The 25909-nt window shown below is 41.6% G+C and overlaps 1 pseudogene; it reads left to right on the top strand.

Moving 5' to 3' along the window:
• The first annotated feature begins 3639 nt into the window (after nucleotides 1-3639).
• LOC122739455 overlaps nucleotides 3640-25909 on the top strand; it is a 42418-nt pseudogene continuing 20148 nt past the window's right edge.

The raw sequence follows: 25909 nt of genomic DNA, 5'->3' as shown, positions 1-25909 counted from the left end.
GAGTCAACCTGATATGGATAGAGTACAGGCCCTGGAGTCAGGAGGACCCAGGTTCAAATCTGGCCTCAGACACTTAACACTTACTAGCTGTGTGACCCTAGGCAAGTCACTCAACCCCAATTGCCTCGCCAAAAAAAAAAAAAAAAAAAGAGTCAACCTGATAGCCATGTCGAGGGTGGATTGGAGAAAAGAGAGGCTAGAGGTAGGGGGGCCAACTAGGAAAGTACTGCATTAGGGCCACATGAGAAGTGACGAGGACCCCTAAAAGGGCAGAGGTTGTGTGTGTGGAGGGAAATGAATCCTAGAAAGACATTTTGTGGAAGCAGAATCAGTAAGTCTAGGCAAATAATAAGACTTCCCTCCATACTTTCCCATCCTGTGTGATTCTTGTCCATGTCTTTCTGTTAACCCTCCAGAGAACAGCCCCTTGGTGTGCTGAAGGCTTTCCTCTGGCTTCTCCCCATATTTCAACACTGGTTGTACACGACTACCCCTCTATAAGAGCAACATCCCTCCCTTTGTAGTCTATGAGTCCTTGAGGATGTTAGAGGGGACTTGATCTACATGGTATCAAATCATTAACTCTTATTTAGGTTTCTGATATTGAAAGTAACAAAGTAGACTTGCTTTTGGATGATAAGACCATTTGGGGGGGGGTTGAAAAATATGCATATATATGTATATACATATAGGTTTGTATGGTCACACACCGTCATGCATGTTCATATAGGCATATATTCATGTGTATACACATGTATAATGAACACACATACATATATACATATATATGTGTGTGTGTATATATATATGGAGAGAGATCACTTACATGGTACAGATACTATGGGTGTTGGAAATCTATCAATAAAACCAAGATGGCTTTACAGTAAAACAGCAGGGCTTGTGTCAACATGTCACTGGAAAGAAGCCTTCTCATGGGGTATGTTAAGTTGAGAGCTTAGGAACTTGGGTTGATGGTCTTCCCATTGGGTTGTCCTCAGCTGAAATTCTTCTTTTCTTCTTCTTCTTGGGCAATGAGGGTTAAATGACTTGCCCAGGGTCACACAGCTAGTAAGTGTCAAGTGTCTGAGGCCAGATTTGAACTCAGGTCCTCCTGAATCCAGGGCCATTGCTTTATCCACTGCGCCACTTAGCTGCCTCTCAGATGGAATTCTTACAGAACTAGGCTATAGACTCATTTTCCTCATCTCTAGAGAGGTAGTCGGTTCCACATCAGTCAAAAGTTACAAAGTCAATGGGGTCCAGGGGGTAAATGACAGCTGGCTTCAAGGTCATGCTGAGCTACTGGAGGAATCACAACATTTCATTGGTCTTTTCAAAAACTGAGCTTTGCCCAACCATTTGTCAGCCGAGTTGATGTCATGCTTCAACTCCCAGCGATGGGAGGCCTTGGATGATGAAGCAACAATAAGGAAATACCTGGGTGGGATCCCCCAATTGACCAATTTGAATATTTTAATCATAGAAGAAGCACAGTGCGTGTGGAATACAGAACAAACTCATTTGATTTTATCCAGCACACAATTCCAAACACTATGGATCTTATTGGACTGCTTCTTGTGTGTCCATCATCATTAGTGATACGGTGCAGCCAACTGAGACCCTCCAGCTGCCTTTCTCTTGTCCTTTGGGTCATATGAAATGCTGATTCCTCTGGAGTTCCATGATTCACAGCATCCCTGGTAGAATATTGAGATTGAAAAGAGAGGCTTTTGCAGGGCCAGCAGCTTGGGATCATTGAAAATATTGTGGCTTCCCAGATGAAATAAAGACTGGCCTTCTCTGACTTTTCAATTACTGGCCCAATTCAATCCCCCCATTCTGGGGTGTTTTCCCCCACTGTTAGCCACCTCTAACTCACACTGGTTCCATTTAACCAATTAACATCAATTAACGTTCACGATGATATATCTACTGAGAAGATATAGGAAGAGCAGAAGTCCAAACATTGTATTTTCTCCCCCCCCCCATACTACTTCAGTCCTTGGGGAGAGCAGGCTTAAGCTCCCAGCAGCTTCTCTATAACCTTGGTACCAGTAATTTGCTTCCAAAGGTACCCTAGCTTCTGGATGAGTCCATGTTTCAGCTACTGCTAGGCTGGGCCAAACTGGTTGCTTGGTATTTTATTCCTTACCCTCCGGTGGCTGGCAAATATCAACAGACTCCAGTCCCCTCTGGTGGCTTGCCATTCTGACCTTTGGAAGTTCACAAGGTCATAGTACTTCTTCACCTAAAAGTAGGAAAGCGTAGATATAACCCTGATAGAAGCAATGGCAGAGTTTTAGTTCTCTCGGCATTGGCTTCACACTAGCTCTGGGTGAGACAGGGCTTGAGGCTCCCTCTTTCACCCTGAGGCCCAAAGTGGCTTGTTCACATGCCAACCCAAGAGATCTGGGAAATGCCTTTGAACAAACTGGGGTTCTGACTCCATAGATGATAACCACTGCATGGTGCTAGGACCAGTCACAGAGTATCTGTTCATGCTCCAAAATCCATGTGATCACATCACCTGCACATGCTTGCTAGCCACCTGTTATATATACTTATATATGTCTGTGTTGTCTTCTTGACAGGATATAAGTCCCTTGAGGTCCAGGCTATTATTTTTGTCATTGTATCCTTGGCACCTGGGCAGCTAGGTGACAAAGTGGATAGAGTGCTGGGCTTGGAGTCAGGAAGGATGAAATCCAGGCTCAGATACTTACTAACTATGGGCAAGTCATTTAACCCTGATGCCTCAGTTTCCTCATTTGTTAAATGAGTTGGAGAAAAAGATGGAAAATCACCCCAGTATCTTTGCCAGGAAAACCCCAGATGGGGTAATGGAGAGTCTGACATGACTTAAATCACTAAACAATAACAATAGCAATCCTTGACACCTAGCACAGTGCCTGCCACCTACTTGGTGTTTAATAAATGCTTATTGAATAAATTATTATGAACTATACAGGGGGTATAGAACTAAAAGTTCTCCATCTACTTTGAGGATAGAAAATTAGTTTAAATTGTAGTATCAGGGACTAGTTTAGATATAAAGAAACTATCCCCAAAGATGGGAATTGTTAAATATTGGAATACTGCTGAGGAGGTCATGAAACTCTCTTCTCTGGAAGTCTTTACACAAGGGATCAAACTAAAGTTATTTGCGATGACTCAAGAATGGTCCTGCTGGAACAGGGGAGAATGGATTGGACTGAGTTTCCTCAATCCCTTGGAGGTCTGTGATTCATGGAGGCAAGAAACATTTAGCAAAGAGTTCCAAGCTTTAAAAGCTGTATCGAGAGGTCTGTTTTCTCTCTTGTGTACATTAGTCAGCAGTTAGCAAATGAGTTTTAGGTTTCAATTTTGAGATGCTCTGCTAATGAGAATTGTTTCCGACATCTTGGATCTGAATTGCCTGACTTGATGTCTTCTGCTAGCATGAGTAAATTCCTTTGAATAGTGTTTGGGTAGGCTGGTAACCATGGTACCTGTGGCAGTAATAAAGCCCTGGTTGGTAATTAATGGCTTGCCATTGCCTACCTGGCTAATTACTTCATGTATCAAACAGTCCAGTCAGGAACAATGAGTAGGAAACAGATCAGAGAGGTTGACTGCTCAAGGCCAAATCGTGAGTCAGAGATGGAGCTGAAAGGTAAGTCTGCTCTTGACTCCAGAGATTGGGCCAGAGGTAACAAATACAGAGCAAAAGACCATCCCACTCTCTTGGGTCAACAAGCACTCCTGTTTTGGAATACTCATTCAAACAAAAATACAAACATAAAAGAACAAAAGATAGCATGTGTTCATGAACCAGGTGAGAGAGAGTGCAGCCAGCACCTTCCTCTCCCCTCCTCCCACCCAGCAGTTCATAGTAGTTCTTGATTTACTCTTTCCAGGAAGGAAAAGAGACAGAGGGAGCAGTGGGACCATCCATTTTCACATAAGAACTCAGCTACCTGGGTCAGAAAGGCAAGAAAAAAAGCAAAATTGTAGACCTTATAGATAACAGTAATGCTTCCAATTGTAACTCGCCACAAGGCTTCAGGTAGATCATGTTATCTCTGTAAACCATCTTCTGTGGAATAAAGTTTAAGACAGTTACGGTACTCAAAGGTCATTTTTTTTAGAGTTAATTGATAGAATTTGCAAAATATTTCCATGATCTGAAGTTCCAGGAAGGAACAGGTATAATAACAATTTGTAAAATGTCATTTTTAATCCCTCTGGTCCTGATTTCCTCACCTTCTTAGAGGAAAACATGATAAACCAATGTCCCTGATAGCATCAATCACCATGATGCTTGTTCACATGTATGCAGTGTATATAATGAGGAGACTGACTAATGAGGGCTCATGCCTTGGAGCATGCTCAGATCTGCCTTTCCTTGGGGGAAGAGGGCGAATACAACATCCTCTGGTTGGTTACAGTTCAATCAATTGCATGGATAGTTGGGGAGGGAACCTGTTTTCTTTTCTTTTCTTTTCTTTCTTTTTTTTTGCGGGGCAATGGGGGTTAAGTGACTTGCCCAGGGTCACACAGCTAGTAAGTCAAGTGTCTGAGGACAGATTTGAACTCAGGTACTCCTGACTCCAGGGCTGGTGCTCTATCCACTGCACCACCTAGCCGCCCCCGGTTCATTTTATGAAAAGAAAATGTGAGCATGCCGATTCACTGTGAATTTGTGTTTATATGTATGGAGACCACGAAGGGACTGCTGAACCCCTCAACCTTCTGATCTTCACGTTGGGTAAGAAATTTTATGTTTGTATGTTTCTCCTATTTTCATTGATTTTATGGCACGAGGATAATTAGGCAGATGATGCAAAAAGTGATGAAGCAAAGATAAAAAATATTTTTAAAAATTAATATAAAAAATTCCTGGTACTGCACTGACAATCCATATGAGACTTGGATTATGGGGGAGGGGGAGTCCTTTCAAACAATGGCATCAGGTTGGGAAGAGTAGTTGGCAACCACACAATTTAAATTTTAAACATCACACCTTGTCTATTAAACCATAGTGCCTCTTGTAGCAACAGCTTAAATGAAGCCCATAAAAGCTCTGGGAATCCTTATCCCAGCTCCAACTTTCACTAAGTTGGGTCCCCTGAGGGTTGATTGGTTACACTCCCCTTCAGAATCCTAGGGATGGCCCTGAGAGAACATGAGCATCTTTCTAATGGTACTGGCTCAATCTTCCAATACCAATGACCAGTTAAAGTATCTCTTCTATATCCTTGAGTGACCTGGTGTTTAGTACCCCAGTATCATTTAACACATTAATATCAATGAGCTTTTTCTAAGGGTTACTGACTGAGAAGATATAGCAAGAACAAAAGTTTTAAGGCATTTTTACCAAACACCAAAGGGTACACTCTCCCCAACCACCTCAGTCCTTGGGTCATAGTATATACATACTTTGACAATACAGTGTTATTTCCCAAAATCAAGTCAAATTTACTTCATGTCCAAGAAAAAGGCAGAATTGTGTTATAGTATAGACTAGAGTGGGTACTTAGGTCTTGCAGTGGATAGAGCACCAGGCTTGGAGTCAGGAAGACTCATCTTCCTGAGTTCAAATCTAGCCTCAGAAACTTACTGGCTGTGTGACCCTGGGCAAGTCTTTGCCTCAGTTCTCTCATCTGTCAAATGAGCTGGAGAAGGAAATGGCAAACCACTCCAGTATCTTTACTGAGCAAACCCCAAATGGGGTCATGAAGAGTTAGACACAACTGAACAACAACAGGGTTGTTTTTTTTTAATTTAGAATTTTATTTTTCCAAATTACATGTAAAAACAAATTTTGACATTAATTTTTAAAAACTTTGTGTTCCAACTTCTCTTAATTCAATATAAGCTAAACATGAGTAGTCATGTAAAACATCTCCACATTAGCCAGGTTGTGAAAGAAAACAGATAAAAACAAAACTTCAGATTAAGGAACTATCAAAAAATTATGCTTCATTCTGTTTTTAGATACCATCAGTTCTTTCTCTGTAAATGGATTGCAATTTTCATAAGTCCTTCAGAGTTATCTTGGATCATTGGAGCAGAGTTATTAATCTCTTTTTGTATCAGGGACTACTGTCTGGTAAAACATGAATCAAATAAGATATTTGTAAAGTACTGAGCACAGTGTCTGACACATAGTAGGTGCTTAATAAATGCTTATTCCCTCCCCTTCCCATGCATACAGTAAAATACATAGGATGACAAAGGAAACCAAAGATTCATCAAAATGAAGATGCAATGTTTCACAGACCCCTTTTTAGGAGGAGACGAGGATCAGTGGAAGAACTAACTGAAAGTATAAATTTTTATGGGCCATAGGAATGAAGGAGTGGAATTCTCAAGAGAATCAGAATTTTTATCAGAGAATGAAGGTTCCCTAGCTTCAAAGGGAGTTTAAAGGGAAGCATTTTCATGGAACTTTAGAGTTTGAAGAATATTAAGGCCAACCTCATTTTCGAGATGAGGAAATTGAGACTTCTGGAGGGAACAGCCTCGCCTGGGGTGACAAAACCAGTTAGTAGCAGATCCAGAAATGGAGTCTATTATCTCTAGACTCCCAGGCCAGTGTTTTTTGCTACTACATCATGCTGACCCCTTGACCCTCATTCCTCCATTGAGCCCAGGACAATTGCAAGACTATTGAGTTACAAAGGTTTTCTATTTCCACCACTGCCTGGGCCCTTACGTGTTCTCATAGATTTTGCTTCCTGGAGATTTTTCCCCCTTATCCAATTTAGAGAAAAGGGAGGAAAAAGAAATGGAGCCAGAAGAAAAACTCACGTGACAACCGGCTAACATATTCTCTTCTATGATTTTAAAAAATAAAGCTGAAAATTCTTCTCCGTCGGTTGAATTCATTTCTTTTGTGAAAATAATTTTCAGTCCAAGGCAACAGCTAAATTCTGAGCTGAATCAGGGTTTTGAGCAGTGACAGGCAGGTGTGGGGTGGCAAAGACTATAGAATCTGAGGTCAGATCCCCTCCACTTGCTACATTACCTCTCTATGCCTCAGTTTCTCCTTCTGGACAATGAGGGTCCTAGATCAGATCTCTAATATGGCTTCTTCCAAGTGTAGAGCCTATGAAATGGCTGTCTGATTTTTTCAAAACCCCTTTCATCCAGTCCTGGTGGTACTAGAAGCATCTACCGCATAATGCCTCTGTATTTTCCATAAAGGATGAATGAATGGTTACACAAAAGAATGAATGATAGCATCCCACAGGGAACAAGAAGCTGGGAACCCCAGGGGCAAAGGGGACTTACTGGGGCCTCCTCTTGCTCTTTTCAGGGCTATGGGCTTGACTAAAGCACCCCCTGCTTCTTGGCCCCTGAAGAGTGGAAGAATCAGTGGTGCTTTCAATAGGAGGTTTTTCTGTAATTTTGCCACCTGATGCTCACAGGGAGGAGAACTGATTGGGTCAATTTTTGAGAATATCTGTCTCTTTCTTCACCTGACCCTTCAAAAATGGTTTGAAAAGGCTTCCAAAGTCAAATGGAAAGCTGGGGGCTTTAGACTGAGGGCCCATCACTCTCATTTCCTGAAGAACTCGTCTAAAGGACCCCTTTCCCCTTCAGGCCAGTCTTTTCAAGTATGTATGTTGTGTGTGCATGTATATATATTGTGTATGGTTATATGTGTATATATGTGTATATGTATGCACCATGGAGCATGTGTGTGTATGCATGTATGTGTATGTACATATGTATGTATGAAAGTTGGGAGAGAGTAGGGAGGAGAACAAGAAGGTCCTGGGTTCAAGCTTCCTGGTGATAAGCCCATATTGAAAGCACCCCAAAGGTGATGCGGGAAGGGGGAGAGATCAATCGATCATCTGGACACCCTGGGAGATTTCTTCAACATGATTCCTATTAGTTGTGTCAGGCAGGGCCATAGGTTTGGAAAGAGCCATGGACTGGGAGACAGAGAAACTGGGTTCAAATGCCCCAAGGTCACCTGTGTGACCTCGGGCAGAGCATTGAAATAATCAGGGATTTTTAACCAGTGCCCATGAACTTGTTTTAAAAATATTTTGATAAACTTTATTTAAATATAATTGTTTTCTTTTGCAATCCTATGCAATGGATGACATGATTCTGAGAAGGGGTCCCCAAGGCTTTCCTGGCCCATCACAGGGGTCTGTGACAGAAAAAGGGTTAAGGATTTCTGGTCTAGATCATCTCCTGTTCAAAATGCTATGCTCCCATATTGGATAACTCGCCATTACTATTTCCATTTAGCCCAGAATTAGACAGAGATTGTATCCTCCCAAGCTCTCGGCTCCTTAACAGGAGGATGACAAATGATGACACTGCCTCAGGGAACCGGGAGGGCTAGTGTCTCCACCAGCTGAAGAAAGTAAGTATAAAAGTGGGAGCTCATCGGGGCTGGACGTGACCCAGATAGATCCTCTGGCCCTCACCCCTCCTTTATCTCCTTCTCTCCAGTTAGGAGAGACTGCAACTAGCTGAAGAACATGGGTGCCCATCTTATTTTACCAATCCCTAATAGGAAGGGAGAATTAGGAGAAAAAGCCCCATCGTGTTGGACATATTGAGAAGCCTGAAACTGCTGAGGGGGTGGAAGGCTGCCCATGTGCTAGGTGGGGAGCAGGGAACTTTCCCAGTACCTTATGTGGGAATGGATTCTGCTCACATTTTTTTTTGTCTAGTAGACCAGCTGCCAATTAGTGAGAGAGGATGAGGGAGAAGGTGAGGCATGGAACTTCGTGCTAAGTGGGGCATTAAATGTACTATGGAGTCTCAGTAAGGATCAGCCTTTCCTATGGGAGGGGAGCATGTGATAGAGAGCAAGCCTCAGAATCAGGGAGAGCTGGGTTCTAGTTCTGCCTGTAACACGTGCTGACTCTGTGACGCTGGGCAAGTCGCAACTTCTTGGTGAAGGGATCAGTCTTTTATGCTATCCAATCTCCCCACCCCCTTCTCCTGTAGCATCTGCAGGGCTGAGCACATATTAGGCATTTAATACCAGCTGAACCAAAGAATAAATGGATGGACATAAGATAAATGAGTGAAGCTGGAAGATATGGTGGAGAATGTGGGGCCAGGGGAAGGGGCTTCATTCGAATTTTTAATTGATGTGTCATATAGGTTAGGGATCAGTCTGTGAGCCAGGTTAGAGAAAGGTTAGTTTGTTTGAAGAACAGAATCTAATTGAGCTAACCAGACAGGTGTGGTAAATATGAAATCATAATAACCCTTTATACATGAAGGCATATATACTCAATAGTACTTAATTGTCAGTCAGTTGGGTTGGGGTTTTTTTCTGACTCTCCGTGACCCCATTTGGGGTTTTCTTGGCAAAGATACTGAAGTACTTTTCCATTTCCTTCTCCAGCTCATTTTACAGATGAAGAAACTGAGGCAAACAGGATTAAGTGACTTACCCAGGATCATACAGCTAGTCAGTGTCTGAAGCTGGATTTGAACTCAGGAAGATGAGTCTTCCTGATTCCACTCCCATTGGTTTACCCGCTGTGCCAGCTGCTTCAGTAGTATTTAATATATGTTGATAATTCCCAGTGGATTATGATGATACTAATAATGATAACAGTTCACCTTACAATAAAGTATAACATTTTATCATTGCAAAGCACTTTACATCTGTAATGGGAGATTGATGAGTATCCAAAACATGCTGGGTCATAGCTGAGAGCTAGTATTTTATAGCCCTTTAAGGTTTAGGAAGCACTTTACATATGTAAGTGCTATTATTATGTGTATTTTACAGATGAAGATTAGAGATATATGAATGGGATAATGTCCAGGATAAATGCACAGAAGCAAGAGAAGGTGAGTAGAAGGTTCACTAGAGTTAGGTTGTAGTGTAGCTACATAATAATTATACCTCCCAAATACAAAGTACTATTCTCCCTTCCAACAGCCATAGTATTCAAAGTATTGTCATTGTCCCCATTTTATAGGGAAAGAAACCGAGGCTCAAAAAATTGCCTGGGGGGCGGGGCGCAGCTAGGTGGTACAGTGGATAAAGCACAGGCCCTGGATCCAGGAGGACCTGAATTCAAATCCAGCCTCAGACTTACTAGCTATGTGACCGTGGGCAAGTCACTTAACTCTCATTGCCCCAACAACAAAAAAATGCCTAGGGAAGTGGCAGGACCAGTTTTTAAATCCAGGTTTAATCCCTTTTAGTCCAGTGCAAGGTCCCAATTAGTGTGAATAATGGCCCCCTCCCCTGAAGTGCCCACATCTATTCAAATTTGTACTATTCAGTTCTAATTATATAAGATATGGCCACTGGCTCCAGCCCAGTGGAAGTATGTAGTGCGAATTCCCCCACTTCAGGGAGATTCATCATTCACACTAATTGGGAGCTGGCTATAAAAGTGAGTTTAAAATGAGGCTGAAAAAAGTTCTTACTTCAGATACTTACTAGCCTTATCACCCTGGGCAAGGTCACTTAAACGCTGCCTGCCTCAGTTTCCTCATTTGTAAAATAAATGTTCTACTCACCTCAGAGGGCTATTGGGAGGAAAGCACCTTATAAACATTAAAGAGCTATAGAAATTTGAATTATTAATGTTGTTGTTATGGTTACTCTGCAGGCAGTGAGGAGGGATGAAGCTTTTGGGAACCTGTCATGAGGAACTCTCCTTTGTCAGTGATTAGAAGGTTGGATTGGGGAGAGGAGAACTTGGGGTCAGGGAGCTCAGTCAGAAAGCTTTTTTTTGGGGGGGGCAATGAGGGTTAAGTGACTTGCCCAGGGTCCCACAGCTAGTAAGTGTCAAGTGTCTGAGGCTAGATTTGAACTCAGGTCTTCCTGAATCCAGGGCCAGGGCTTTATCCACTGTGCCACCTAGCTGCCCCTCAGTCAGAAAACTTTGACCCATTCCTATACCAGTTTTAAATTTTTCCTGTTGAATTTTGCCCTATCCTTGAACTAGTCCATTGCGCAAAATTATTTTGAATGATGTCCTCATTTTCAGAAGTGTTAGCAACTCCACCCAAACTGGAGCCATGTCATGTGCTCAGCAGCCAAGTATTTTAATGTCAAATGTATCAATATCAAGGAAAAAAATTAATTGTTCTCCCATGGGATATCATAGTTTATCACCCTCTGTTTGATGTGGGAGCCTCCGATAATGAGTCTCCATCAAAATATCTCAGCTTTATACAGTGTAAAGCCTTCCACAAATGTCATTGCCTTTGGTCCTCATGACAACCCTGGGACATAGGCACAGAGGAGGTTAAGTGATTTGCCTACAGAGCAATTGAGTAATGAGTAATGGGGGTGGGGTTTTTATCACTCTCCTTCATGCATGGGCCAGTTGCATGACATTCCATCTCCTGCTTCCATGTTTTTGATAGATTGCCTCCATATCTGGTCTATACTCCCTCTTCTCTTCTTGTGTATTTTCCATGTGAGACGTGTTTGTCTACTTGGGTTATCTAAATGTGTCTCACAGGGAGACATTGATAGACACCTCTTCAATTTTGCCTAACCTTCTCCAAGGGAGCCTTTGATTTCTGCCTGGAGGGGAGCAAGAAAGGGCACCATGAAGATGACTGCTCTGGGGCAGCTAGGTGGTGCAGTGGATAAAGCACTGGCCTTGGATTCAGGAGGATCTAAGTTCAAATCCAGCCTCAAACACTTGACACTAGCTGTGTGACCCTGGGCAAGTCACTTAACCCTCACTGTCCTGCAGAAAAGAAAAAAGAAGAAAAAAAGAAGAAGAAGAAAAAAAAAAGACAAGATGGCTGCTCTGTTTTCTTAGGAAAAAGTTGCCAGACTACAATTATATCTATTTGCCACTCACTGCACTGCCACCCCCCCTCCCAATATTTCTGGTCTAGGGGAGTGATTTCTTAGATTTAAAAGCAACAAAGCAGCTGGTCTTTCTGGTCACTCTCCCTTGTCAAGTCAAGTCAGAAATTATTTATTAACTGCTTTCTTTTGTGTCAGGCACTGGGCTAAGCACTAGGGCTATAAAGAAAATAATCCCTATCCTTCAATATAATAAAGGAGACAATATGCAACAAATTGGAGATAATTTCAGTGGGAAGGCACTAACTTTAAGGAAAGAACAGTCAATGGAAAGGAACAACCCCAGACTTATGCCTATAGGCTTGACCCCTTCCCACCAAATGCTGGCTACACAAAAGACCATCTTAAATAGTGAATGGTGAATAAGACCACTTATCCAAGCAGATAGCGAACAGAAATTGGAGAAGTTATAGAGTAGAATATCTCAGAAGACACAAACAACGATTTCTCCCACTGAAAGCAACAAATTTCAGCTCAACCGGGACAGAGATCAATCTCACCCAATGGAAAATTCCCCAAAGTCTCTAGAATGGCAAGGCAAAAATCAGGGACATGTTGAGGAGCCAGGTTTACATGCCTGCCAATTCCCAAAGTCTTTTAAAAAATTCTCTCCAAGGATTTCTCCCCAAAGAGAGTCTGGAATCACATGTATACCTTTCAAAGCAGGAATGAAGAATTTCTCTCTTCTTCAAAGCTTCTTTGACACAGGCATGCAGCGTTGAGTCATCATTCTCTCCACCAATTAGAATAGTCTTCTGAGGATGATTCAGGCTTGAAGCCTAGATTAAAAATTTTAAAACAAATTCATGGGCCTGATATTAACAACCCCTGGACTAAATGATCTTGATAGTTCCACGTGGCTCTAAATCCTATGAGCCTATGAAAGGAGGTGAAAAATTGGGAATCTTAATCCTATTCCACTGTGAACTTGGGAAAAGACAAAAGGTAGAGTTGGTTGTGGCAATGTGAGAAGAAAAGGGTGGGCAAATTCTTGTGGCCTTGGGGCAAGGGGGGGCAGAGAGAAATGCCTTCAGCCTCACAGAACCAGCATGGGATGAGGACTCACCATATGTCCACATGTGGTTGGTTGACCACCTTGCACCTGTATATTCTCTGGCGATGTGAATGTCCAACCACCATTTCATAGCCTCCTAATAATGTCTTCTGTTGAACTCCTCCCAACAACAGTAGCAGGATTAAAATGATTAAAAGCTTTCATATGAGACTATCACCTGAGACAGGATACCAGATCTTAGCAAAATCCAGATATAATTAGCTTTGATGAACCCCAAATGTATTTGGTGTAGTTTAACCAGCAATGAACTTGGATACAAATGACTGGGTATCAGATTTTATCTTTAACACTTATTATTGTGGCTTAGAAGATTTGCAGCTGGGGGCAGCTAGGTGGCACACTAGATAAAGCACCAGCCCTGAAGTCAGGAGGACCTGAGTTCAAATCCGGCCTCAGACACTTGACTCTTGCTAGCTGTGTGACCCTAGGCAAGTCACTTAACCCCCATTGCCTCCCCTCCACCCCCAAAAAGATTTAGAGCTGAGAGAGACTTTGGAATATCTTTTAGTAGTGGTTTCCAGTGGTTTTGTTTGTTTTTTGTTGTTGTTCTATGAACCCCTTTAAGTAAAAAGAAATGTTTTGTTAACTCCAGTGTAACTTAATATGCTACTGCTAATAACCCTTTAAACTTATTCATTAAGTTCTTACAATATCTACAAAGATAACTTTTGCTCCCAAATTCTCCAAAGTAAGATTTTTATTATATAATTTTAAAATATGAAGTTATATTCTACCTGCAATTATGACTCCAAATAGAAAACTATAGAACTAGTTACAAAATAATTACGAATATTTTATGTGACATTAATTAAAAGGACTAGTCCTGGAAGACCTCATATGTTTACCACTACCTACAAGTCTTCATCATATTAAATTTCTTTATTTTACAGATTTCATCGTATGTAAATAACATTTTAGTAAAATAAGTTAAAACTTAGAAGATGTTTAACATAATATAATAATCATATATAAATTTAGTTTCTATGTTGGTTTTTTTTATTTGAACCAAAGTTTTTAACATCTGGCTCAACACCAGACAAATGCAGTCTTTAATTTGGTTCCACATTTGAGATTATTATTTTTTTTAATTTTGATTCAAAACAAGAATAAAGTGAAAATGTTTGCTCACCAAATAAGTAGTTAGAAAATGGTAGGTGAATTTTGCAAGTTCTTTTGCTGAGTGATAGAAATTAATTTTTTAAAAAACTTTAGCCACCCAACCAATCAATGAAAATGGATAACAAGTTATCATGTAAAATATTTACTTTTCTACTGGTTAATGACAAGCATTGTTTTAAATGACAAATGTATTGTAAGTGAAATTGCACATATGGTTCCATTTTTCAACAATGCTTATATAGAATAACCTTTAAAGGTAATAATCTCTTCAGATGTGACTTTCTTCTCTTCTACCACTGGCACACTCTCACAGAAATTTGACTGAACAACTGATCAGTGTTGCCAACGTGTTCATTTGAACCTCTGCCAGATAGAAGAATAGTAGCATAAGTAGAAGTAAATTTAAATCTGAAAACAGCCTTAAAACTGCAATAAGAGGCAATTAAGATTTGTTTAGGATGGTCTCTGATGATACAATGAATAGAGTGCTGGACCTGGAGTCAGGAAGACCTGAGTTCAAATCTAGCCTCAGACATTTACTACCTGTGTGACCCTGGGCAAATCAGTACAGACCTCTCCTCACTTCACTACCTAGCTACCTTCAGCAAGGATATTATAGAGAGATTGATAGATGGACAGATGGGTAGATAGATAGATGATAGATACATAGATACATAGATAGATACATAGAGATATGCAGAATAAATATAAATAATGAAACAATCTCTACTCTCAAGGAACCTATATTCTAATCTCTGACCTGCATTGGTAGAAAGAGTACCCACACTGATGAAATCACAGGTTTTTGAACCCATTATCACTCCAATCATCAGATATTGGAACACTGAGTGACCTTTTGGAAAACCTTTCTGCAATAGAAACAACAGTGAGGTAAGCTCTTCAAACTCATTGTTTACATTTGCCATTCCTATGGTAACCCATGCCAGGAAGAATATTCTCTTCACTTCCATTAATGTTGTTTTTACTTAGCCAGAGAGCTAAATAAGAAAAAATGGGAATCTCCAGTGGAGAAGGGAGATTGGGAAATCTGGGGTAAAGCATCTCAATTGTATCCCTAGCTTTCTTGAATATAGGAGATGCTCCAAGAAGATGAGAATATTCACAAAGGGCACTTGCCTATTCATTCATAAGTATCTCTGACAAAAGAGGCTGCATTGATTTTAATTATGACTACTTGATTTTTCCCACTGATTCTACCATCTCTACAAGTCAGTCATCTATTAACCAGACACGATCTAGTCCCCACTCACATCACAGGAAAAAAACAAAACTGATTCACAGGAATAGCCCCAAATTCCTTGGCTTCCATGGGGATGTGTCAGACATGATCGCTTAAGCAATGCAGTGTTTGAAAGAAACACAAATAAAACTCTTCCAATTCTGCTTTGTGAAAAGAACTTTAGAATAAACCCACTATTAAAGATGATACATCTTTGAACTTCCTGCCTACCAAATAGGATTTGGCCTGGGAATTCATGCCTGAGGTGGGACTGAGAAATGTCATGAATGTAATGATAATAATTTTAATCTTCTTATACAGATTATCAATTAACAAAAGCACATTGCTTAAAATAATGGTCTTTACTTTATTAAATAATTTAAAACCTGCTGATGTGCTTCAAATATTTCCCTAAATTCCACCTCAGGGATTTTATATTTTTTTATGACTTCTGAGTGATTTTGGGATACTCACAATTTCTCTTGGCCTCCATGTCCCCATATGAAAATTGAGAGAGGCTGGACTAAATATCCCTTAGAATTCCTTCCATATCTAAATCTGATATGATGCTCTCATTATTTCTCACTCCTAAAACAAATTAACAAGTCATTTCTTTATCAAGAATTTATTAGGCACCTACTATGCACCAGGCATATTGTCATTAGTATTATTAGTAGTATATTAGTATTAGGCACTGGGGACACAAATAGTCCCTAACCTCAAGGAGCTTTCATTCTACTACTAACAGTCCACTGGACTAACAATGAGATAAAGTTGGTGCCAGTTTAATTCTCTTTACAATTGAGTATGGTCTTATCCATGCAACAGCATCCTTCAATACTTCAGAAAGCAGATCTGTGATTTCATCTGTGTGGATAGTCCCTTCATCAGTGCAGAATGCAACACCTCTGTAGTGTTTTAGACTATCTTCCCTGGTATCTCCTCAAGAAGCTGCTTACACTCCAGTCATCATCCCCATATACCTACCTACAGCAACCTTGGACTCCACCCATGATTACCCCAGCTCTGACAGATAAGAATTTGCTTTATCTTTCTGAGAAAGAGTGCCATGACATTTCCTGGCCTCTTCTGCACCATACCCCCTCATCTTCCCCTTCTTCCCAGCTCTCCTCCATGTGTTATCTTCCTTTATTAGAAAGGAAACTCCCTGAGGGCAAGAATTATCTTGCTTCCTCTTATTTGTACCCTCATGGCTTAGAAATGTCTTGATTTTTGTAAACACTTAATAAATGCTTTCTTTTTTATCCATCTGAAACTGAAGCAAACAGGGTTAAATGACTTGCCCAGGGTCACACAGCTAGTATGTGTCTGGGGCTGGATTTGAACTCCAGTCTTCTTGACTCCAGTTCCGGTACACTATCCATTGCACCACTTAGCTGCCTCTCTATGTGTAATATGTGGCCTAGAATCCCCTACCTTGTACTCACGTGGATTGAGTTGAATTCTGAGGGCTGACCCAGTCCTAGGATTCACCTTATCTGAAGCTATGGGTCTCATTTGTTTGATGGTTGCTTTCTTGATCTTGTTTGCCATGTAATAAATTGCTGCTTGACATGTTGACATTGAATACAAATTACAGAAGTAATTATATGCATTTTATTCTGGCTCTGAAAACTGTTGTGTTGGTGTCATGGAGATGTCCACTAATTCCAAAGTCATTTTATTAAAGATGATAACTTAAAAAAAATCTCTGTGTGTGATTATGCCCCTAGTGGGGCTTTAACTCAGGAAATTTCTAAATATAGCTTAAGTATAGCTCATGTCTAGGTTTTCCTCGGTGCTGGTAAAGTAGATCCCCAGTTTCTAGACAAGCTCTTGAAGTAATAAATATTTTTTTTGGATAGCTTAGTCTTCATTTCAGACTCAAAATACAGAAGATATGGATCTTACCGAGCCCATAAATAGATACAGAAACAAATAAAGTCAATTAAGAGCCCACAAGCTCCTGTTGGAAGGGAAGTGAACTGGAGGTTACCATTGGAGTGATATTGTTTATACTCTAGGAGGGTCTCTTTTCCTTCTACACCATCCCCTAAGACTTGTGGCAGCACTGTGTGGTTTAGACTACCCCAAAAGGGAAAACACACTCTGAGAGCTACTAAATAAGTAATACCATTGCCACTGGACCACTGCCATCTAAATAATCCACTATAATGGAAGAGGGTGGCATGGTCCCACTTTTTCTCCTTCCCTCCCTCCTCTATTTTGTGGCTTTGCTCTCCAAAAAGAATGGAATTATGTGGCAGATCCTCTCTTTCCTCCAAGAGGAGCACTATTCTGAAACTCTCCTTCTCTACTAGAAGCTCCTATTCCCAAACTCTTGAATTTGGGGAACCTCAATCAATGAATTAACTTGGGGTCATATTCATGAAGCAAATCCTGAGGCTGGCACTGCCCAGATCTTTTTCCTTTGACTAAGAGGGCTGGACTCTGAGATCACAATATGGAGGAATTGAACATCTCCTTTCTTTATATAGGACACACACAGAGGAATCTTGGCAGCACTGTCAATCACTACCCTCTTGGGCCACATGGGTAGGTAAGTACACATCTACTTGTGCCATGTGCTTTTTGGCCAGAATTCTCTCAATGGCCCAGACGCTGCCATCTATGGGGCTGGCAAAGTCCATTCTCAGGTCTCCAGTCTCTGACCTGTGTTCTGAAAGCCATGTACAAACACAGAACCTCCATGCCCTTCCACCCTGGAGGTTGGCATTTCCAATTCTTGGGGCAAAGGAATCCATGCATGAACAACTTACCTCTAATCCTACCACTGCAGAATAATGACAACAACATTTATATAGTGCCTACTATGTGCTAGGTGCCACACTAAGTGCTTTACAAATATCTCATTAGAAGAGAAACCAGGTCCCTTCCACAGTGCTTCTGATATGTCCTCTGTATATAGAAAAAGCAAAAAAGCAAATAAGGCTGAATGTGGTCTCTCTCTTTCCCTTATAAGCCAATGAAAAGAGAGTTTTGTGAGATGAGAAGAGTCTTCTTGAGTACTATGTAGCAAACCCTTTTGAGAGCAAGTCTAGTTCCTGAAACCCAATTAGGAGCCATCCCCTTCTCCTCTCAATAAATACAGTAGTCAATGGTGATGCCCATATTATCAATGGAGAGGTGCTTCACATCCCATAATTTTACAGAAGAGGCAACTGAGGTAGGAAGAGGTTAAATGACTTGACCAAGGTCACACAGCTAGTAAATGTCAGAGGCCAGATTTGCTCTCCGGTCTTCCTGACTTTAGGTCCCGTGCTCTATCTACCCTGCCACCCAGAAGTTATCTCTTCAACTTGATCAGAGGATTCCCCTGATGAATCTCCCACTCCCATTCCCATCACCTCCTTACATATTGGATTGTTTGGGTTTTTTTTTGTCCAAGTCGGCTTCAGTGAGTTTGGTGACATAGAGGTTATCAGAGAATAGTGAGTCAATAAACTTTATTAATCACCTACTATGTGCCAGGCACTGAGTTAAGTGCTAAGGATAGGAAAAGAGACAAAAGGTAGTCCCTGTCCTCACGGAACTTACAATCTAATGGGACAGACAACGTACAGACATATATACATAAGTAGGCAATAATTAAGAGAAGGCAGTAGAATTAAAAGGGGGTCAGAAAGACTTCCTGGGAAGATGGAATTTTAGTTGAAACTCAGAGGAAGCCAAGGAGGTCAGAAGGCAGAGCGGAGGAACATTTCAGGCATGGGGGACAACCGGAGAAAATGCCCTGAGCTGAGAGATGGAGGGTCCTATTTGTGGAACAGCCAGGAGGCCAGTCCCACTGGATCAAATAGTATGTAGCAGGGGGTAAAGTATAAAGATGGGAAAGGCAGGAGGGCACTAGGAGACAAAGGGCTTTGCACACCAAACAACGGGGCTAGACCAAACAGTTACACTAAAAGCAACAGGTTGATAATACAAAGTTTAACTCACACAAGACAAAACACAAATGCTAAGCTGAAACACTCTGGTACATGAGGGGTTTGGGGTAAAGTATACAGATGGAGGAGGAGGAAGAGGAGGAAGAGGAGAAAAGGAGGAGGAGGGGCAGCTAGGTGGTGCAGTGGATAGAGCACTGGCCCTAGAGTCAGGAGGACCTGAGTTCAAATCTGACCTCAGACACTTAACACTTACTAGCTGTGTGACCCTGGGCAAGTCACTTAACCCCAATTGCCTCATCAAAAAAATTTAAATAATTTTTTTTAAAGGAGGAAGAGGAGGAGGAGGAGGACTATGAGAGGCCCCATGGAGGCATGGCAACCAAGATATGCTGGTGTTTTCTCACTCTCCCTTGTTCAGTGTGTAAACTCCTGCCCCACAAAACTCTTTAGAGCTTCTAAGGACTTGGGATTTAATTGGGAGGGTGTAAGTTTTTTTTTTTAGTGACTGTATCTGATTGGTTGTCTGCCTCTCATGCCATGTAGACTGGGGGATACAGACCTTCCAGGTAATCTAAACTTCAGAGATGACCCTGAGTGATGACCTCACTTACCCATTCATCCAATAAGCATTTATTAAAGCCCCACCACATACCAGGGACAGTGCCAAATGAGCAGGAACTATTTTCTTTTATATTGGGGATCTTATTTCTGCTGAAGAATTCTGCAGTTTTCATTTAATTTCCGCAAAGCCAGGGTAGGCTCTGAAAAGTCCCTCGGCAACATACGTCAAATGTGAACGTGCCCATCTTCACTCAACACTCTTTGTTCAAGATAAAAAGTGATGACATATCATTGAGTTCCATGGTATCTGCCATCTTGGGTCATCTGGGGAGGAAGGGGTGCATGAAGTTTATTACATACTGTTGCTAGTGGTAATTTAGGTACTTCCTGAATTTCCATGATTGTTCATGAGAAGGAGCTTTAATTTAAAGTGGGTGTGAAATATAGTCATGTTTTACATAATCATACATGTATAACCCATATTTGGTCGTTTGCTGCCTCAGGGAAGAGGGAGGGGAGGGAGGAAAAGAGGGATAAAAATTGGAACCCCAGACTATAAATAAAAATGTTTATTATTTAAAAAAAAATAAAGTGGGTGTGGTTTGAAAACAACAACAAGATTTTGCTGCAATTGAGCCCAATTCTCCTCTAGCCTTGATTCTCTGAAGTCACTGTGGGGAAGAGAGAGAGGAGCAGAGCACAATGGCTAGTCATACTATTTCACTTGCACCCTAAGGCAGGTTCTGCTCTGTAAACACAGGTGCATTTGTTTAGACTGCTAGGTTTAGAAAAGAATGGAGTTGGAGTCTGGAAGACAAGAGTTCAAATCTGGCTATAGACCCTGGGCAAGCCCCGTAATCCCTCTCACTCTCAATTTCCTCAACTGTAAGATGGAGTTGATAGCAGCCCCTACCTCACAAGGTCCTTGGAGATAACATATATAGTGTTTTGCAAAACTTTACATGCTAAAGAAATGTAAGCTATTTATGACCAAAGAGCTCTAAAACCATGCATACCATTTGACCTAGCAATACCACTACTAGTGCTAGTGGATGAAATTGTTCTTAAAATACTTTGCTAGTGGCAAAGAATTGGAAATTGAGGGGATATCTATCAACTGGGGAAGAGCTGAACAAGTTGTGCTATGTGATTGTGATGGAATTCTACCGTGCTATAAGAAATGATAAACAGGGTGTTCTCAGAAAAAACTGGAAAGACTTACATGAGCTGATGCAAAATGAAATGTATTGTGTACAAAGTAACAGCAATATTGTAAGATGATCAACTGTGAATGACTTAGCTATTCTCAGCAAAACAGTGATCCAAGACAATTCTGAAGAACTTATGATGAAAAATGCTATCCATCCCCAGAGGAAGAACTAATAATGTTTGAATACAGAATGAAGCATACTTTTTAAACTTTATTTTTCCTGAGGGTTTTTTTTTTGATCTGTGTTTTCTTTCATAACATGACTATTATAGAAATATTTTTATACAGTTTTACATGACTATTTGCCTCCTTAATGAGAGGGGTGGGGAGGGTGGAAGGGAGAGATTTTGGAACTCAAAGTTTTAAAAACAAATGTTAAAAACAATTTTACATGTAATTGGGGAAAATAAAATACTAAATAAATATTAAAAACAAAAAAGAAATGCCAGCTATTATTATTAAGGATCCAGATTCCTCCTCATAGGGGCCCGAGATATTGCATAGATCCTCCCCTTTGTGAATAATAAGATAGGGAGGGAATACACATTTATTAAATACCTACTATATACGAGGCATTATGCTAAGTGTTATACAAATACTATCACATTTGATTCTCACAATAACTCTATGAGGTAGATACTATCATTATCCGAATATTACAGATGAAGAAACTGAGGTAGAGGCTAAAGGACTTGCCCAGGATCGCTCAGGTAGGAAGTGTCTGAGGCTGGATTTGAATTCAGCACTATTAATTTCACAACCTTGCTAGGGACTAGACCTGTTATTTCATTGGTATAGGGGAATCCCAGATAGAGAGACTTTCTCAGTCAATGCCGGTTGTGCCCTTCTCTGTAATCTACAGTCTTAGAGAATTCCAGGAACAGTTCTATGGTCTAAGAGCCCTCCCAGCTCTGACCTTCTGTGTTCTAAGAGCCCTCCTAGCTTTGACTTACTAAGGGCGCCTCCCAGCTCTGATAGGCTATGATGTAAGATCTATATAACCACCCAAAAGCTAGGAGCCTTGAGAGGTTAAGTGAGCTACCTGGGGTCACATAGCCCACAGGTGTCAGAAGCAGTATTTGATCCCTAGATTTTACTGGCTTTGAGACCAGTGCTCACTCTCGTGCTCTTCCCCCCACCCCGCCCCTCTCCCCACTCTACCACAATACCTCTTGTGGATAATAATACAAATATTGATTTAGTGTTTATTACAAGGCGATTCCTCATGATAAGCCTGTAAGGTGTGTAGTATATGCAGCTCCCTAGGAGCAGAGACTGTTTTTGCTTTCTCTGTAACCCCAGCACTTAGCACAGTGCCTGACACATAGTAGGTCCTTAACAAAAACCTCTTGAATAGTACTAGTGTGAGCATTATGGTATTTTGAGCTAGTCTGAACTTTAGAGTTAAATGCATTTACTTTGCAATTAAAAAACAACAATAACTGAGGCTCAAAGATGTTAAACAAAAAGATTTGCCTCAAATAACAGAGGTAGAAGAGTCAGCTAGGATTCCACTTGAGGTTCTCTGGAGTCAAATCCCACAGTTTTTACATTCTGCTACATTGTTATTATCATCCTGTTTTTTCAGATGAAACCGAAATTGGGAGGAAAAGAAGTGACTTGCCCAGGGTCACTCAGTTATTACCAGAGCCAGGATTTCTAGTATGCCATGGTATGTCTTCTGTCCTTCTAAGGGATTATAAACCTTCCCCCCAGGGCGTGGACCACAAAAGCAACACAACCAGTCCCTCCTCAACCAACCATGGGCTGCCTGACAACATGATCGCCATAGCAACAAGTATAGTTGACGTGTCCTACTCTTCCCCTTCCCCCTCCCCCCAGTACGGGGACCCCTTTCAGAACCATCCATTCACTACTGACCATCCATCTACTCTGCAGAAGAGGATGGTGGGAAAATGGAGAAAAATGGATTAAAGGGCTTTCAATAAAAAAATCTTTGGACACTAAGGCACCACAGGATGCTCGAACTAATAGATAAACCCGGTGCCTAGCGGAGGCAACAGGGCACATTTAAAAAGCTGGCCTGCTGTTTACCATGTTGGTGAGGGCTGGTGGGCAGCTGAGTAAATGGGAATGAGCCAAAGTGATTAAAAACAATATTACATGTGGAGCGGGATCATATTGAAACCAACAGAAGTAACCCGTGGAGTAATGACAATAATGTGCTCACGTCACTTAGAATTCATGGCAGCAAACACCAGGACGGAGGGAGAGTATTTGTTAAACAGCATAGACTGACTCAGGGTAAGCGTGACACAGGCAAGGACCGAGAGAACCTGGCGGGGGGCGGGGGGGGGGGGAGGTGCGGCGGCAGGCGAGGACCTGAGGATTAACTGTGCGCTTGCTTTTAGCTCTCAAACCACCTGATGCCACCACCTCAGAAGCTGCTGGTATTTTAAGAACAATTTCATCCACGTGCTTTTAATTTGGGTCTATTCAATTCACGAAACTTGTGGCTGGGAGGTAGAAAGAAGCTTTCTGAGACGTGTCTCCAAAAAAGGGAAAAGAGGGTTCAACAGAAAAATGCAACCTTTGGTGAGTCATTCCCCTGCCCCACCCCCAGCCTCAGTTTCCTTACTGCAAAATGAAAGGGCTGGGGTAAATAATCGATAAGGTCCCTTTTAGCTTCAACATTTTATGTTCCAACGTTGCTTTGAGTTCTGACATTATGTGTTCTAAGGTGTCCCCCCCTTCGGCCCCTCCCCCCCAACTCTGACATTCTATAGGTATCTCTCAACTCTGACATCCTATGTTCTAAGGATGGAAGGATCATAAATATGTTCTAAGGTCTTTCCCAGCTCTGACATTTTATGGCCTGACATCTCTCCCAGCTCTGACATTCAATGTCCTGAGGTCCCTCCCAACTCTAACATTCTCTGCTCTAAGACCATAAAACCTTCTTTAACCTTGTCCACTCTTGACCCCTTTTCTCTTAAGAAATTTTTAGGCAACCCCAGGAATGTAGGTATATCAAATAGGTGCACAGAATTTTTTACTGTTGTCAAGTTTTTTGCAACCCTCACATTCACTTACACTATACCATATGGGGTCTCAACCCACCGGTTAAGAAATGAGGTCTAAGACACCTCTAAAATTCTCCGTTCTAAGGGCCCTCCCAGCTCTGAATTTCTGTGTTGTAAGATTCCTTTGAGCTTTGACAGTCTATAATCTTCTTCTTCTTCTTCCTTTTTTTTTGTGGGGGCAGTGGGGGTTAAGTGACTTGCCCAGGGTCACACAGCTAGTAAGTGTCAAGTGTCTGAGGCTGGATTTGAACTCAGGTCCTCCTGAATCCAGGGCTGGTGCTTTATCCACTATGCCATCTAGCTGCCCCTTTTTTCTATCTTCTTCTTTTTTTTTTTTGACAGTCTATAATCCATGATCTATATAACCACAAAAAACTATGACTTCAGAAGTTATATAGCTCCATCTGGAGAAAGCAATGGTTTTTAGATGCATAGATGGATGGATAGTGATATACACATGTACATACATATATGTCTATATCCATAAACATACATATATCCATACATATACACACATATACATATACATACACAGATATATATATATATATATAGGTATACACACACACACACACGTCTCTGTGAAAACCATTTCCAAACATTCTCCTATTGAACAGAAGAAGAAAAGGGGGGGCATCTTGGACCCCCAGGAGGAGGATGACCCAAAGTTCAGTACCAAAGGCAAGGACTAGGAATCTACACTCTGACACACACCAAAAATGACACTGAAAAATTCAACTGGTCTTGCTGAACACAGAATCCCCAGATTAAGTGAACAGAAACAAATCGCTGGAGAACAGGCTATAACTAGAGCCAGGAAGCGGGGGCTGTGTGCCAGATGGTGACATCTGAGAGGGCACTGTTTCTTCCCTGGTACAGTCTGGAGACCATCATTTCCAGCCTGACTGTTTTCTGCCACCCCATTCCCCCCTGGGGGGCTGGCTCAGGAGAGGGGGAAGGAGAGTGGCAGCAGGATTTGGGAGAAGAGGGATGGAAGGATCATAAATATGTAGAGCAGGAAGCTTCAGTCGTTGAGGCCAGATCCCTCATTTTGCAGGTGAGCGAACTGAGGCCCAAAGAAATGATGTGACTTGCCCATCAGTGTCAGCTTCCTGACTCTAAAGCTTATGATACACCTTCATCGTGCCTGCCCCCATCATCAAACTCTCTCTCCCAAACCCCCCTCTTCCTCTCACCTTAGAAATACTTTCCCTGGGGCAGCTAGGTAGTGCAGTGGATAGAGCACTGACCCTGGAGTCAGGAGTACCTGAGTTCAAATCCAGCCTCAGACGCTTAATACTTACTAGCTGTGTGACCCTGGGCAAGTCACTTAACCCCAATTGCCTCACAAAAAAAGAAAGAAATACTTTTCCCTTCTCCTTGTCTCTAAACTTTTATCTTTTTCTAGCTCAGCATTAGCCTTCCACAGGGCCTGGACTACTCTCTTCTCTCTTGCTACTGTGTTTAGCTACAAAGGACACAAGAGATACAGGACCATAGTTAGTGCAGATGGAAAAATCCAAAAAGTGAAGTTCTTTTTTTTCAGGATTGGGGAGATACAGGCATGTTTGTAGGCAGTAGGGAATGAGCCAGTGGATAGGGAGAGACTGAAAATAAGCCAAAGAATAGGGGTGACATAAGAGACAATCTATTGGAGGAGATGGGATGGAATGGAATCTCTTGAACAGGTAGAGAGGGGTTAGCCTTGGTAAGGAGTAAGGCCACTCCCTCATGCTAGACAAGGGTGAAGGGGGAGATGGTGAAAGAAGGCACCTGAGCAGCAGGAGATGAGGAAGAGGGGGTGCATGGCCAATGGCCTTAGTTTTTTTTTGTGAAACAAAGTTCTCAGGTTGAGAACAGTAGCATCTGTGTAGGAGCTAAGGTGGCTAATGGTGGGAGTGATACAAGGCTGAGGCTTGGCTGGTTTACTGACTCTT

The sequence above is a fragment of the Dromiciops gliroides genome, chromosome 2 (genome assembly GCF_019393635.1).
Source record: "Dromiciops gliroides isolate mDroGli1 chromosome 2, mDroGli1.pri, whole genome shotgun sequence".
Taxonomy (NCBI): Eukaryota; Metazoa; Chordata; class Mammalia; order Microbiotheria; family Microbiotheriidae; genus Dromiciops; species Dromiciops gliroides.
The sequence above is the reverse complement of the archived record's forward strand: the minus strand, read 5'-3'. Positions and strand labels throughout refer to the sequence as shown.